The 18030-nt window shown below is 36.6% G+C and overlaps 1 protein-coding gene and 1 long non-coding RNA gene across 5 annotated transcripts in view; both read right to left on the bottom strand.

Moving 5' to 3' along the window:
- LOC123878209 overlaps window positions 1-10110 on the bottom strand; it is a 34155-nt gene extending 24045 nt beyond the window's left edge. Inside the window, exon 1 of the long non-coding RNA XR_006798793.1 lies at window positions 9388-10110. This is a non-coding gene — a long non-coding RNA (uncharacterized LOC123878209). The remainder of the gene's footprint in view (window positions 1-9387) is intronic.
- The window catches only part of LOC123878207 (rho guanine nucleotide exchange factor 11), a 207419-nt gene that overhangs the window by 98375 nt on the left and 91014 nt on the right, over window positions 1-18030 (bottom strand). The window lies entirely within an intron of this gene.

The following is an 18030-nucleotide window of genomic DNA, read 5'->3' as shown; positions in this document are numbered from 1 at the left end:
TTTATCTTTGAACAGAATGGAATAGAATGAAATGGAATGGAATACAATAATAAATTTTTATTCCTGTAAACTTTTGGGTAAACTTCAAAGTGTTTTTGAATGGTCAGAAAAATTTACCACTGGTTCGGAATGCCGTTCCTACGTTTTCTAGGGTTTCGTACATCAAAATGAAAAAACGGAACTATTATAGGATCACTTTGTTGTCTATCTCTCTGTCTGTCGTGTGTGTCAAGAAAACCTCTAGGGTACTTCCCGTTGACTCAAAACCATGAAATTTGGCAGGTAACCTAATAGCGTAATTTTGGGTAGTTTTTTTAATCGATAAAGAAAGTTTGCGACATTGTTCAATAAAAAATTTGGATTCCAACTCCTCAATCCTGATGTTGCAGGGGACCTGACTACTAAAGCTAATGGGATTTAAAAAGTGTCGATTATTAATTGATATTGAAGGTATCTATACCAAGTAAACACTTTGTCGTTGACCTCAACCCTGATGCTGTAAGAAATTGCATTCCTAAATCCTGGTGATCCCTCGGGATTTGAAAAGGATCATCCGTTTAAATATTCTTACGTGATACAGAAACAAGTAGCATCCCGGGGACGGGCTATTACGGAGAGGCAACTTTTGTTCTGGGAAATGAAAGGATCGGGATTTTTAAAAACCTAAATCCACGCGAGTGAAGCTGCGGGCATTAGCTAGTTGTAAATATATTTAGAAGCTACTATAAGATAATAGATAAGGTACTTATTTCCTTATATTTTTATTGTATGGCAGCGCGCGGTTTTAAATTATAAATTGCACGTCCTGTCCTTTTCTGTAATACATTTTTTTCTCAATATCTACCGCTTTATCTCATAGCAAGAGTCCGTAAGACATAATACAGTGAAAATAGGCAAAATATACAATTTTTGCAGTTTCCACGTCAGTACCTGTTGAATTTTTCTAACAGTGTAAGCAGCAGAGCTGAGTTTACCATGAAGTGTTGATATGTGGGTGTTCCATAGAAGCTTTGCATCTAACATTATACCACGGGGAGAAACACGGGGTTCTCCTTTATTTTCAACATATGATTATTTATCAATGAATTTATGTCATTTAAGGTCCTGGTATTGGGCAGTGTGAATTCAACACACTTAGATTTCTTTGCATTTGGAAGTAAATTGTTAGCAATAAATCAGAGAGTGACCTGTGATATGGCATTACATATAGTATACATTGTCAAAAATTATAATATTAAAGCTGTGCGTATTGCGTGAGGAATAGGTTGCAAGAGAGTTGCAACTTGCAGGGTTTGATGCATGCGCTATTGCCAGCAAACATGAGACATATTTTTATCTACAGGCATCGTCTGAGTAGGTAACGCATACGTCTAACGCAAGTTGAAATGTACCAGTGTATTTAGTTAGACCTATAGACAAGTTTGGAGTTGGGTGCAGTCTAAATGTGGCCCGTGTGTTTAGACTGTCAGTTTCTGTCAGTTTCACGTGTCGTCCCCCGCACTTCACCACCCCGCTTGCACAAATCGAGACAGCACGAAATTTTCAAGATTTCTGGGTGTAATTTCTGGTTTTCGTAGTTCCCACATAATTATAACAATATAAAATATATAACGATAATTTTTTTACTACATAATATTCATTAAATTTTCTAGGTCTGTGGTTTTTCCAAATTTCATTAAATTGCTTCGTTGTCTAGAAAAACGAGCACAAAGTTGGGCCTTTTTTTAAAGAAAAATACAAATCTTTGAGCCCCTGTAATTTTAAAACTACATATTTTTAGAAAAATCTAAAACACCACAGACACAGATATTAGTTTCTAGACTATGTCTGCAAAATTTCATGGACTTTGGTTGCTTAATATTCAAATGAAATGGGAACTACGATTGTATGGAGTAAGTGACGGAGAGAGCTCTGTTAAGCATTTATGAAGACTTATTAGAGTCCACCGTTACTGTAAAAGCCTACTGTTACGCTTTCTCCTGTACATTGACTTTACTAAGTACCACGAAGACACCGCTGTAATGTTGCGAGCGTTACTATCAGGTGCGCAGGTCATGTTATTCAGCTTTTAGCAAGTTTCAGTACTTTCAGCTACAATAAAGTATTTTTATGGACTCAAACTAAGCTATTTTCTGAATAAAAGGTCACAAGTGTTTCTTTCAAATGTTTGCATTTTAACTGAGCATATGTGAATTATTATAAAGCTATCAGTTACTCTGTGAATTCTATTAACGCTTCATGCTGCATATAGTTGAACTTTCACAGTTTTAATCAGCTGTTATACGCACTCTTATATCTGCACTTATCTAGCCCACATGATCCCTTTGGGTGGACGTATATGGTGTTAAATTACAGCAAACAGGTATAAAGCTATTCACTTGTAACCCTTTGTCCTACTTGGGCTGAATAATTGTACTCCCGTAGTCATTTAATCTGCTAATGGAGTTATTTAAGATCCTGAAAAGTTCTTTTTCAGCGCCTCGCCGTACTTGTACCTATATCATTTATATTGTCAGCGTTATAAAAACCGGACAAGTGCGAGTCAGACTCGCGCTGAGGGTTCCGTACTCGGGTATATTTTCCTACATTTTGCACGGTAAATCAAAAACTATTATGCATAAAAATGAATATTAATCTGTTTCAGAATGTACAGGTAAACTCCTTTTATATGATACTCCATTTGGTAAAGTTATCTTACTTTGAAAATTTAAAATACCTACTAGGTAAGTAATTATTTGTTTTGAACACATTTTAATTTTTTTATGATGTAACCAAAAATTCAGTTTTCGGATTAATTCCTTTACTTGTGCTATAAGACCTTCCTACCTGCCAAACATGATTCTAGGTCAACGGAAAGTATCCTATAGGGTTTCTTGACAGGCACGACAGACAGACAGACAGACAGATGGACAAAGAGACAGACAACAAAGTGATCCTATAAGGGTTCCGTTTTTCCTTTTGAGGTACGGAACCCTAGTAAATTATAGGGTTGTTGTAGAAAATGTGGAAAAAAGAATAAGAACTAGTGAAATACGGTTTATCTTCTTCTTTAAGAGTTAAGAGTTCTTTTCTTTAAGAGTTCTAAAAACGAGTTTTGGCCTATACTTTTCAACGTTTTTAAGAATCCTTTTTTCAGACCTTTTGTCATTGGCATTTATTTCGAAATAGGCAAAATGAAAAGATTAGACGCTTATTTGGAAAATTTTATTATTGAAATGGAAAAATTGCTTAAAGATGGCATTTATTTAAAATTAAAGCTTGATTAGCCATCAGAGTCTTCATGGTTTTCGAGCTGATCACTTGTGCCAGGTGCTCTGTTGCTTGTTGCTCTTGCTGAGAGCAGAATACATTTGCACTTAAAGTGCAAATGTCTGTGAATGTGCAAGTGAACTTATTCGACATTTCCACTTAAAGTGCAAATGTCGAATAAGTTCACTTGTGAATTACCCTGAGAAATAAAGTTATAATAAGTATTATAAACTAAAGATAAAAGAACGAAAGAAAGAAAGAAATAAAATAAGTACTGACTTATTTACTCATGTAAAAACGTTCACCACGGACCCCTAAAAGCTAACCGTAATGCTAATAGCTTTGCGTAATGTTACCAACTATTCAGCTGTACATCAATCTATGGCTGACTTATTAGACACAAGAACTACTCGTATCAGCTTTTTGCTGATTAATATACCCCTAGCACCTCATTATAGCCCTTAAAGCATTTATTTGGCATTATTACGGATCACATTGCTTGCCCACCATTTTCTATGTTCTAAATTACAATATTTATTATTTATTTACTATTTATTTTTATTTTGTCTATCTATTGGACTTGAAAAAGATTTTTAGTTATTTATACGTAAAAGCTTATTAGCATAAGCGTAAAAATTCAAAGAAATTGCTGGCATTTTTGTAATATTACTATCCATTTTATAATAGGTTTTCCAAGTAAACAGTTATATTTCGAGGGCGCGTGAAAATTTTGGTCTAAAAGTATATGATATTTGACAATAAACTTGCTTTCCCCATCAAACAGGCACTAATAACAAATACAAGTTCTACTTACCAAAAATGAATTAACTTTTTACTTCCATTATAGAAATGTCACATTGTGATTATATGATGGTTTGCGCACAAGCAGAATATCAAGATAGTGTGATGTTAAGGAATATATGGAGTAATATTTATTCACAATTTCGCCGCTCGTGCTCTTTTACCTGCATAAAAGCGTAAAAAGGGTGCTTATTTATTGTTTGAGCTGCATAATAGGTAGCACACACTCTCTTTATCAGCCAATGTTCAGCTCTTGGGACGAATGTTACCTTTGTTAATGCTTATTAAATGCTTATATAATGCAGTTAATCAGCTAGTTGCTGCATAATTTGTGCCCAAATCAGAGTTATATCTTCTGAGGATGCTATTATTCAGATATTATTCAGCTCGTATATAGCATGTTTTGGAGCTAAAGTTTCCAACGTGGACAGTGATTCAGTTGATATGCAGCACTTTTGTGTTACTTGGGAAACCAGGAGAGGTGAGTTACTATGGGATTTTTAAAAAACCTAGATCCACGCGGACGAAGTCGCGGGCATAATTTAGTACTTAATAATTTTATGATTCAAAACACCTATTGACTAAGTAAAATGACGACTATGCTAAACTTAAGCTCCCGTAACCGCAAACGCACAAAAAAACAAATTCGCGTCACGCGGTGTTCAGTATAATCGGAAAGTTTAAACAAAGTATGAGATCATGCCAAGGCGACGTCATAACGTCATATTGTCCAATAAGCTGGCACATCTTCACTTGAGCCATTGTTATTACACCAGGCACATAATTAGATGGAAATGAGCGCCAAACTTCACAACAATATTTAATTTTATAGGACATTCCATTCCAATATGGCCTGAATTCAGAGCCAGTGGAAGATTTACTTGACGATTCGGAAGCACTTTGAAGTTTATTTGAATATAAAGAAATTTTCTGTTTCAATTTCAAGAATAGGTAATTTTATTATATGATAGTAAAATTTTAATCGGGTGCAAATCGGACCTGACAAACAAACATCTTCCAAACTAAACCCAGAGATAGGAATCGGTAGGTCTGTAATTACTTAATCTATTTACACACGTGCCAACTTCTCAGTAGACTCGTACTGTTATTGAATGGCTTCCTTTACCAATCGAAAAAATAATACATTTCAAAGTCACAGGTAGATATAGCCATCAATACCACTGCCAAACTCAAGGATTTCGAGTTAAAAGATGAAAATGACGATATGTTTATGATAGTTATGATAGTTTTGTATGTCATGGAATGATAAGGTCAGGTATTACAGAAACTACAAAGTAACTTCAGTAACAGATATCTCAACATCGCCGACCCTGGAGTTACATCAAGCTCATGTAAGAGTTGAGATGAACGCAGAGAGTAGAGCCAATAGACATAAAAAATAGGTTACTCAAAACTAAAGGAGGGAAAAGTGAGCAGGAGAGAAAACGCATGAAAGCGACCCCCAGATAAGACAATGTATGAAAAGTTGGACAGCGCTCACAAAGTTGCCACTACTTTTAGACCTCTTCATTTACTTTAAAATATGGAACCACTGAATAGTTAGAAACAATACTTAAAGGCTTCACTCTACTAACGAGTGGGAAATGATGAAAGACAAACACACAATAATTAAAGTTGCAACGAGATCTATCAATCTCAAATCGAGATCAAAATATAGGTATTTTTGCTGATACGATATTAAATATCCTGCACTTTCCTATTTTTTCATTTGAAACAGTAATATGTATGCCAGAGTTATAAGCTAACTGCTGTTTTAGTATTAATTATTATTGATTGATGGAGCGAGCTGGATACAAGCAGCACAATGCGGTGGCATTCGGAAGTTCCTACAAGAGAATTAAATCCATCAGTAGATGTCTATCGATTGATAACGTCGATTGGAAACTTTCTGTACATATTACCTAAACAACTTCGAAGCTATCATTTATTTGAATTCTTGTTACTTTCCCATTTTTAAATAAGTTACCAAAATATTGATATATATCGCTAAAAATATTCGATATTATCGATTATCAATAAATGTCAAAACATAATACTCATAGCATCAATGATCAAAGCGATCGCTATGAAAACATTGTGCTAGGTCCATAATCTACGCTTTGCAAAGGAGAATGACGCACTAGGTATGGGGGATATACCTATAGTGAGTTTGCACAACAATGCCTTTGATATTGTTAAACGTAAATACCAGCATAAGCAAGTAAATTTAATTTTTGTACTAAACACAATCAGGGACAAGACAGGGACTCACCAAATCACAAATCATTTGGGAACTGTAAAATATATAAGACTAGAAACCCCTTATTTAACCCCCTTAGGGTTGAATTTTCATAAATCTTTTCTTAGCGGATATCTACGTCATAATAACTGTCTGCCTTTCAGTCTCATGGAGGCACTAATTTTGAGCTTGCGTTAATACATCAGTCAATCAGTCGGTCATCTTTTCCTTGTATATCTTTAGATTTCAGGAATCCAGGCTTTACAGGATGTGCCTGTAAAGCCTGTATTCTGTGATTCTATACAATTCACCGATTTACAAATCCGAGAACCGTATACCTAATTCAGTTATTAGACTGGCAAAAGTACAAGATCCTAAAAACCAATTATAAGTATGCACCTACTTCTGAATCGTTCTACCTCTGGTTCGGAAATCAGGAATGCCTTTCCTAACGAGGAGAACCAGCAATAAACTCGGTGGTTGCTCTTTTCAAAGACTCAATTTCCAATATTATTATGTGTCATGTACAAAAGTAATTGCAGTCCCGCGCATTGCTGGAGCAAACGATTTACAAATACCTCTATTCTCAAATGACATTATCACAGAAGAGGTGAAACGCTTTTAAGTATCGTTAAATGATCACTATTCATGATCCGTTATCGAACAAAAGGTATTTACAACTGCACTCAGAACTACTTTGTATGCAATTCTCGTGATAATGGAGAAATACTGCATCTGCAATTTTAATGCAATCCTTTCAAAGCACCAAAGATATCGTAGTTTTTACTGTATATCCCCCTCATATTATTTTTTCTTTTGAATCTTTACTAAAATTGGATTATTATTTAATTTTTTCAAGTCTCGTTATTTTCGGAGGATAAAACTCAATGGGTGGGTTTTCGGACATGTTGAACTTTTACTTTTCCTTACTAGGACTACCTTGTACATTTTATTTTTTTACTTATTTTATTAATATTTCCTTCTTTACCTCCTGAAAGGAGAACAGAACTACGTAATGGATAACAGTAAATCACTCGTAACTTAGTTACGAGTTATTGCTCTTAGTAAACAGTATACTTTGTCTTTAACCAATTTTCAAAATCGATAGAAGATCTAATGCTTGGAGGTGGTCTACTTGATCTAATCAGAAATGAATCGCTAATAGAAGAATCAGAACTGACATAGAACAATGAATTGCGAAGCTACAGTGATAATAGGCGGGCACGTTAGAAGAACCATAGTGTATTATAGTGCTGGAATAGCAAATGTCATTGGGAGGCAGTGTTGGAAGATCCCCCACAACATCAAACTACAACAGAAAACATCAACGAGTCTCAGGGAGCCGCTAGACAGAAAACCATATTGTTATGTCTTGCCTAGGTCAAGACATACTGAGATGCTACTAGCTCATATCAATATTGTGGAAATCCAGACAAGAGACCTATGCCCAGCCATGGACAATGGACATCCATTAGTTCAAACGACGCCAATCTTTTGCGATTGCATTGTAAAGTCTATATCTCCTGAGGATGCTGTGGTGTCGGATTTAACTGTAAGTTGAATGTGTTTCAGAAGATTTTTGTGGTGTGTGGTGTTGCGTATTTCATGCTTGGCTGCTTGCTTTTCTTACAAGTTAAGTTTTAAGAAGACGGGCGGTGCATCGTATGCAGCATTTTGTCGTACAGTTTTTTTTTGTTTTAGCGGATTATAGCGATTTAAATTTGCAGTCCCATTTACGAGTGTTGCCTGCTTCTGTGTCCAGAGCGTGAAGCGTTGTTTTACATTGATGTAATTAGTTACTAATTACAATATGTAAATATTGCAACTCTGTTGAACATTTCACGTCATATTTTACATAACACTGGTCTAGTTTTACCAGAAAGGGTTACTAATGTCTTACTAGGTTGGAACACATAATTATGCAAATATGGGAGAAACAATGCAAGAATCGTATTTCTTTTATCGTATTGCAGTTTTATAATACCTTTAGCGCGTCAGGTAGACGGGCTAAGTTGTTAGACGAGAATTCCACGAGATTTTTTGCAGAGTTTTAAGAATTAAGGCCTGGACAGATAAAGCACTATCATAGTAGCTGTACGTCACATTGAAAGCAGTAGAATAAGGAAACTTTCGGTTTTGATCTTGAATCGACATCTGTCAGATATTAGGCAAGAGGTGACGTGAAATCAGAGAAACCTAGCCGTTTCAAAGCGTACCTAGCGTCAAATGTACGTAACATTTGACGCCTCGTATAGGTGAAGCCTCAACATTTTGTTACAAGTTTCCTAACTGTCGTGCACTGTGTTGAAATCATGTGCGATTTGTAAGTACAGAAATGTAAAAGCTTTCATACAGTTTCTTGTGTTTCTATTTAAAAGATTCGCTGCACTTTTTGTTTACCCAAGCCTTTAGAGCAAAACATGAGTCGTAAGTAGAGTATTGTTGATAGTAGTAAAACTAAGACAAAGAATTTTGAACATATTGAGATCTATTCTTTGATTTATGATATTTTGTTCAGCTGTAACAGAATTACAAAAGGTTTAATAACGTGGTTTTAAAACTATAGCACCTAATAGGTACAGTGAACAGTTGTAACCGGTCCTTAGTTTATAAATCTCCTTTGTAACTTTAGAAAAAAATAAAGACTTTAGCATAGAAGTTTTGTTAACAATGGAATTGACAAAACAGCTTAGGGTTCTGGAAACTTTCTTTTTCCTACATTTCTGGAAACGCAGAGAACGTCACGTGCATCTGTTCCTAAACATTTAAACATCGATTACACGAAAAAAAAAATCACATCCTCCAGAAAGGGACAGCAATACTTTCAGTCATGTCAACTTTAGTATACTTGTGTAAAACAAACTTTGAACTTTGAAGGTTTATAATGCGATAAACTTAATACTTAATTGTTTCCGTTAAAGATACGATAAGATAAGATTTATATAAAGAATATAATATTCATAAAATTGCAGTATTATAAGGCTATGACGAAATCGCGTCAAGAAACCTTTCCTATTGTATAAATAATAATAAAATCGAGTAAAACAGAGCGACAATATGAAGTTAATGCACTCGAAGCGAGCCTTTGACGTACGAACCGTACTGAATTCCGTGAACGAACCGTTTCCAAGGAACAAAAGGAGTAAAGGACATCCGATATCGTATCTGCCAAGTGTATCACTCAAAACACACTCACTTACACTTCACTTGACCACACAAACAACAAAAGAATCCAGGAAAACGATAAAAACAAAACTTTTATTTAAAAAACATGAAATTTTTCAACGCATTAAAAACACGTCCGTCATGCGCAAAGCTTAAAGCGGGACTGACCCAAAAGTGTCGGATATAAACAAGTGGGAAAGAGAAGGCGATTACGTGCACCTGTGCACTTAAAATTGAATGATGTGCTAGAACGGGAGGGCAATAAAACATAACAAACAATAGAGCGGGAGATGAATATTGAGGATACTAGCTGAAGTAAAATGACCGTATGATTGTATAAATGCTTCACGCTTATGTGAATTTCAACTATAATTGGATTGCCATAGAGTTGCTTTTTAATTGGTAAGTAAATAGTTCTACGTAAGCTTCACGGTTAAATGATTTTCAACTGTATTTTGTTGGAAATAAAGTTGGGTTTTAATTGGCGTGGGATCTGTTTTAAGCTTTTAAGGTTTTACGTGGTAAAGTTTATTGTCAGGGTCAACATATGGCGAAAAAGCACGTCTGTTGGCCAAATTCCATGCCGGTTAAACAATATGGCGGCTTCATTTTATTTCAATTCAACGGGAATGAAAATTCAAGTCAAGCGGCTTGACTGCAGTCACACTCATCACAGCTCGAGATCGAAGTTAGGAATTCTCTGAGCTAAAATGTAAACGTGGATTCCATACAGCCAGGTCACTAGTTGAACCAAACGAGTTTGTTTACTTAGGTCAAATGATAATTTTGTCTGTGAAATCTGGGTCTAGGAATTATAAATACTAATCAATTCAGACCTAGATTTTTGTATTTTCCTCAATTCATGGTAGATATTCTTAATACAAGCTAATATGCACTTACTAAGCTTGAGCTTGAAGGATTTTTCAATAAATAAAGTTAGAACAAATAGCGACAATGAAGTAGCAAAGGTCAGCCCCCCCCCCCCCCCCCCCCTTCCATATAACGTCCGTTAGGTAAATCTTCAAATCTGGATACAGACATACTTACATACATAGACTGCTATAATCATAACCCTTCCTTAGACTTTGCCGTAGTCGGGTAAAAAGAGAGGTGTACAGATTTCAAATAATCGCACGGTTTCAAAGAATCAAGCGCGTCGTGAACTTGTGAAGATCTCATCTCACTGCCGGCATTCTTTCCCAGCTTCTCAGTTTCGTTATTGTTTTGTAAACATTCAATTAAAACCATGAGAGCGGAATTTTCACTTGAACATACATGTTAGGCTGCCTGTCCACTTCCATCCTATATCCAAAAAAGCTGTAAACTGCAAAAAATGGTTTGAGAGTTATCGCCAAAATATGGGATTAGGTACCTACAAATAAATTTGCTACGTAGCACCAAACTAAAAACCTAGCATATAAAAAAATATGCTTCGTCATCACGATCAACCCATCACCGGCCCACTACTGAGTACGGGTCAACTAGAACATATAATAAAAAACCAAGATTGGGAATTTGAAAGTGAAAGAAATCACCATGCAAAAAAAATTACAAAGTGTCCTGTTCCTAATCCTGTGGATAATCCTGTGTTCGAGCCCGATTCACACTTGACCGGTTTTTCTCCGGCAGCAGAGTCCAAAAACGTCATAAAAAGCTAAAAATGCGGCTATGTCTAGAAATGAAAAAATTCTTCTCGGTAGGAACAGCATTCCGAACCAGTGGTAGATTATTTTGACGATTCAAAAGCACTTGTAAAAGTTTAATTGAATAAAAATAATTTGAATTTGAATTTGAATTTGAATGTCATCATTTTTAGAAGCGAAGCGATCACTGGGAAACAAAAAGATAACAGCAACTGCGAACTATGAAAACTTGTTCTCATTCATGACAAGTAGATTTTCGCGGGAACCCGTCACACGCGCTGAAAGGCGACGATACTTAAACATCTAGTTAGCATAGTTCAAGAGCTTAGACTATTTTGCAAGTTTTGCCTGCTGGATTAGTATATAGGCGGTACAAAGAGCATTATAGGAATACCGCCACCAAATACGACTCCTTGGCGACGGAGCCCAAACGTCCATGAATAAAAGAGCTAAAAATGTCGCTTGCTCCAAAAACGTCATCATTTTTAGAAGCGAAGCGATCACTGGGAAACAAAAAGATAACACGCCTTTGAAGTATTTGGCACTGAAACAAAACAAGCAACTCCAAACTATGAAAACTTGTTCTCATTCATGAGAAGTAGGTAAGGTTTGTTTGTCTGCTCGTCTATTCCCGTTACCCGTGGATTTTCACGGGAACCCGTCATACGCGCTGAGAGGCGACGACGCGTAAACATCGAGTTAGCAAGTTCAAGAGCTTTGGCTATTTGTAGATGGCACTGACGCCATGCCGACGTTTGTTCAATATACGTACTAGATGATGCCAGCGACTTCGTCCGCGTGGACTTAGGTCCTTAAAATATCCCGGAATACTTTGATTTATCGGGATAAAAAGTTGTCTATGTAAGTTTCCGGGATAGAAGCTACCTCTATACCAAATTTCATCAAAAGCGGTTGAACTGTTGGGCCGTAAAACGCTAGCAGACAGACAGACTGACAGACAGGCACACTTTCACATCTATACTCTACTAGCCGATGCCCGCGACTTCGCCCGCGTGGATTTAGGTTTTTCGAAATGCCGTGGGAACTCTTTAATTTTCCGGGATAAAAAGTAGCCTATGTGCCAATCCAGGATATTATCTATCTCCATTCCAAATTTCAGCCAAATCCGTTCAGTAGTTTTTGCGTGAAGGAGTAATAAACATACACACACACACACTACTTTTTAACCGCGACTTAAAAAAATGGAGGAGTTGTGTTTTTCTACCTGTGTAGATATCTCCGAGATTTCTGAACCGATTTGCGTATTTTTTTTAATCTTTGCGACATTGTTCCATAAAAAAAATTTGAATTCCAACTCCTCAATCCTGATGCTGCAGGAGATCTGACTAATCCACGCGGGCGAAGCTGCGGGCATCATCTGGATTCTAGTTCATAGTATTAAGTATGGATGTCAATAATAAACATACGTCACTTTGTCATTTAATTATTCATAATTAATTATTATGGGTAGTGATTTATATTTTGTTTCTCTTGATTTTCTTAAATAATATTCCCTATTTAGTTTAAAATCGGTTAAAAGCACACTGAAGGTATTTATTTATTCTGTTTCATAGCCAATAAGTCACAAGAGCATGATTTCTCAAAGCGAAGTCAATTCCCCGTACAAGTGATGACGTAAATCGATCTCAAAGTTAATTTCCCAATACCTAAATAAAGTGGCTATTGACTAAGCTAAAATTGAATTTAAACACCTTTTTCCTCTAACCTCATAATTTTTATATACCTAGGTACCTTTTTTTCCTAAATTCAGCTCATTTTTTACTTTCTATCCGGACAGTCAAAGTCTCCATAGGATTTCTGAAAAAAAAAAAACGGTCAAGTCTGAGATGGACTCACACCCGAAGTGTTAGTAAGACCTACCTACCTACCTTTCATGATTCTAGGTCAACGGGAAGTACCCTATAGGTTTCTTGACAGACACGACGGACGGACGGACGGACGGACAGACAGACAGACAACAAAGTGATCCTATAAGGGTTCCGTTTTTCCTTTTGAGGTACGGAACCCTAAAAATCAATGTTTCTCTCAACAAAGAAAATCCATGCCTATAGTCTATCACGCGTAGACCACGTGCCGACCTAGGTTTCCTAGTCTAAGCCTATTACAAGTAAGTATACTACATACATCATACCATATGTGAACATAATCGCATTTACGTAGAATCGCACGCAATTCTAGACGTTATGTGAAAAATGTCGCCTTCTTGCGTTGCTTCTTGTTGTATTTATCGTGTGATGCGATGAGATAATGTCTGTGTACCTATAGTTCGCGACAGGTCGAGATGGCAATCGGGGTGGGACGCCCCGCACTCCCGCACAGCTCCCGCGCTAACACGATGCGGGCGAGCGCGGAAGACGTGCGGGTGTGCGGGTCGTCCCATCGCCTCATATCCATCCCCGATCGCCGATTGCCATCTCAACCTGTCGCGGACTATGAATCACGTCAGAAAAACATCCTAGTTTCAATAGTAATCCAATGTAGTAAAATGCGAAAACATGAAGTCTTTTTCAAAAACCTATTTATGAGTACCTATCCATACTAATCCATATCAATACTTCAATACTAATATTAATAAATGCGAAAGTGTGTCTGTCTGTCTGCTACCTTCTCATGGCCCAACAGTTTAACCGATTCTGACGTTTATATCCCGGGGATGGACATAGGCTACTTTTTATCCCGGAAAATCAAACAGCTCCTACGGGATCTTTAAAATCTTAAATCCACGCGGACGTAGTCGCGAGCATCCTCTAGTAATAAATAATATTATTATATCCCTCGGAGCTGACATAATTCAAATGCAGAATTTATTTCATGTATAGGATGCGTCTTCTTGATATGATTAAGGTAACTAATTAATTATTATTTGATAAGGAACACAAATCATTAACATTTTATGAAGTTGTTTAGTTTCGGGGGCATCAGCAAGTCATTCTATTTACTTAAACAATACCAGTTTGCGTTAAATACTAAGTTCCTGTTGATATTCTATAATAAATAATCAACGGACTTCATATGCGATAAAAAAAATTAAATTCTAATGTCTGCCAAGTAGGGCCTCACCTTAGGTGCCTTAGGGCCGTATCAAAGCAATGCGCCTACAAAATGACATGACATCATCATTCAAAGCTGTTTTCCTGCCGTCATCCTTGCAAATGTATGACAGAGACACATTGTCCAATCAATTGTTGGTATTGTTGCTTGTTGTTTGTTTTAACACAATACATTCTAGATTCATCTGCACTCCATACATGGTTTAAAGCATACATACATGCAGCATACTAGGTACTTACGTGAAAAGCGTTTTTAGAGTTCCTTACGGAAAGTTAAGGGAGTTAAGGAAAAACGGAACCCTTATAGAATTACTTTGTTGTCCGTCTGTCGTGCGTGTCAAGAAAACTTATAGGGTACCTCCCGTTGACCTAGAATTATGAAATTTGGCAGGTAGGTAGCTCCTTTAGGACAAGTAGAGTAATAACTCTGAAAACCGCGAATTTATGGTTACATCAATTAAAAAAAATTAAAATGTGTTTCAATTTTCAAAGTAAGATAACTATGCCAAATGGGATATCATACGAAAGAGCTTTAGTTGTACATTCTATTGGCGTCACTCAGAAAAGCAGGTATTATTTAAATATTTTTATCGAATTATTGGAATGTCCTCTCAAACCAACACAAAAAACATCAGGTTCAATGTGTAGAGGTTATCCGAGAGTTTTAATCTAAAAAAAAACTAATGCCAAAATAAATAATTTAATTAGAGCGTGATTGCTATCACAACATCTAATTATCCAGTTCACAATACAAAAACCGAAAATATGCGATATCGCCCCGAATCTCGGAAGGAGACTAAACTAAAACCTTCGAAACACCCGTATTTATGCAAGTTCAATCTTGTTGACCTCCTAGCAACAGATTGTATGACATCGAATGAGCCAAATATCGATTTTATCAAACTACCTGCATTAGGTAAATTAATAATTTTTATATTATTTTTGACAACTCAAATCAATATTTTAAAAATAACCTTACAGTTCGGCCGTCCTGAATTTAACACGTCCTCGTGTTTCTAATCAATCTTGTCATGTCAGTCGCGGGCTTCCCTGCCCTAAGTCAAATCCAAATCATGGGCTATCCTGCCCTCCGTCAAATCATTAAAACCTATCCATGAACTGCCGAACTATCAGTTTTAATATCAAATCAATAATAAATCCAAACGACTAACCTCTCATTCGATGTACACGAAATCTGAATTACTTACTGCAAGTTACTTTCCACTTCACAAAAGACTAAATTCTTTAAAAAAAAAAACTAAAAATTTTAATCACCAAATCAAACTCAATAAAAATTTTAATCAAATGTGGGTTGTTTACAAAAAGATACCAAAGCGAAATTAAGACAACGTGAGACACATCCCACTTCTGAATTATTGGCGTCACTCAGAAAAGCAGGTATTATTTAAATATTTTTATCGAATTATTGGAATGTCCTCTCAAACCAACACAAAAAACATCAGGTTCAATGTGTAGAGGTTATCCGAGAGTTTTAATCTAAAAAAAAACTAATGCCAAAATAAATAATTTAATTAGAGCGTGATTGCTATCACAACATCTAATTATCCAGTTCACAATACAAAAACCGAAAATATGCGATATCGCCCCGAATCTCGGAAGGAGACTAAACTAAAACCTTCGAAACACCCGTATTTATGCAAGTTCAATCTTGTTGACCTCCTAGCAACAGATTGTATGACATCGAATGAGCCAAATATCGATTTTATCAAACTACCTGCATTAGGTAAATTAATAATTTTTATATTATTTTTGACAACTCAAATCAATATTTTAAAAATAACCTTACAATTCTAAAACAGATTTTTATTTATTTTTATGTACAATAGTTTTTGATTTATCGTTCAAAATGAAGAATACCCGAGTACGGAACACTCGGTGCGCGAGTCTGACTCTCACTTGGCCGGTTTTCTCCTATCCTCACATCCTTACACATTGGGCTCGATCAAATCAGTTTGTTTTAACTAGTTTTTTTTAAATTGGATTACAACCTGGCAAGTCCCAACTTCCTTAAAAGTAAAAAGTATACCTCTGTCTGTAAAGTAGGATATAAATCAGCTGTACCCACGTGACCCGGTTATCGGGCGAGTCCCGCCGAGTCGCCGGTTCGCATCCCGGTTAGATCATGATTTATTTATCGCGCGCATTCAATTTATTTACAGAATCTGGGACATGGGAAAAGATGGGTTTTTTCTCGTAAAGAAAGATGGCACCGTCTAGCCGGATGAGACGGTCTACCTACATTTTAGTTATAGTTTTACGATTACGGGCTTAGTGTTAGGGATAAAGCAAAATATTGGAGAAAAATTACGAATACATCTTATACAAGATGCATAATAATTGTTAAAAGTGCATTATAATATTAGTCATTTCAACATTATATAGACCGTATATATTCGTTGTACAATATTAATAATATTAAATTTATCAAAAACAATTCATTCAAAACAATTATACCTATTCTATGATAATAATTAATTCTAAGAAACAAATAATAATTGCATTATATGACTGTATCCGTCTTAATTTAACCTGTGTTAGTCATTTTCAATCCTATGGACTAGCAAGTAGCAAGTTTGTACAAAGAACCAATACAACAAGGAGTTCCTAGAGAAGCTCCTCGAGAGTCTCTGAGAATCTAAGCGTAGGTACAGAGGGAGAGGAATTAAGCGTAAAGCTTGTGCCAGGAGTGGGTACGACAATAGTGCAACGGGTGGGGTTTGAACCGCCGACCTTTCGGAATTCAGTCCGCTTCTCAACCGTTGAGCTATCGAGGCTAAAGATTTAAAACCCGAACAGCTGAAACACTTATCACAAATGTATCGCCGTTCTCATGACCACAACAGGTGGAAAACTTGTACCGAAATAAGTCCATACTAATGAGTATGAGTGCGTTGATGGCCTAGTGGTTATGACGTCGGCGAGAGGGCAGGGGTTCGATCCCGGGCACGCACCTCTAGCTTTTCGGAGTTATGTAAGTACTAAGCAATTAAGTAAGTAATTATCACTTGCTTTAAAGGTGAAGGAAAACATCGTGAGGAAACCTGCGTGCCTGAGAGTTCTCCATGTACTCAAAGGTGTGTGAAGTCTGCCAATCCGCATTGGACCAGAGCGTGGCGGACTATGACTAAACCCTTCTCAGAGAGGAGACCCGTACTCAGTAGTGGGGCGGAAATGGGTTGATCAGGTAAGTATCACACTAATATTATAAAGGCGAAAGTTTGTGTATATTATGTGTATGTGTTTATTACTCCTTCACGCAAAAACTACTACACGGATTTCGCTGTGGATTGAAAATAATTATTATCCTGGATTAGCACATATTCTACTTTTTATCCCTTTAAATCAATGAGTTCCCACGGGATTTAAAAAAGCTTATATCCACGGGAACGAAGTCGCGGGCATCAGCTAGTTAGTAATAAAGGTGATTCGAGTAAGAAAGGTTGTGTTTGTATTCTACCCCAAACCCCAGATGGCGACCCTGGAATTCGAACCTGGAATCTTCTGATCCATGAAACTGCCTCCCGCACGTGTCTCGCGTCGTGCGGAGTGTGCGGGGGGCGCGGAAACAGGTGCGATGGGATATCAAGCGGCAGATGTTGCACGGATTGTCAGCTGCACAGATAGCATACGCCCGAATGTTGAGTGCTTTTGGTTTAGCTTCTTTTACTTTTGTTTGTTTTTAAATTCATTACAATGTTGCCTTCGAAAAAGTTTTATTGAAAGTATTGGTAAAACGTATCTATCACAACAATTATCGCAACTTGGGTTCATATATTCGTATACTAGCTGATACCCGCGACTTCGTTCGCGTGGATATTCGTTTATAAAGTTCCGTGGGAAC

This window comes from Maniola jurtina, chromosome 25 (assembly GCF_905333055.1).
Source record: "Maniola jurtina chromosome 25, ilManJurt1.1, whole genome shotgun sequence".
NCBI classification, from domain to species: domain Eukaryota; kingdom Metazoa; phylum Arthropoda; class Insecta; order Lepidoptera; family Nymphalidae; genus Maniola; species Maniola jurtina.
This window is presented reverse-complemented; position numbering and strand designations above follow the sequence as displayed.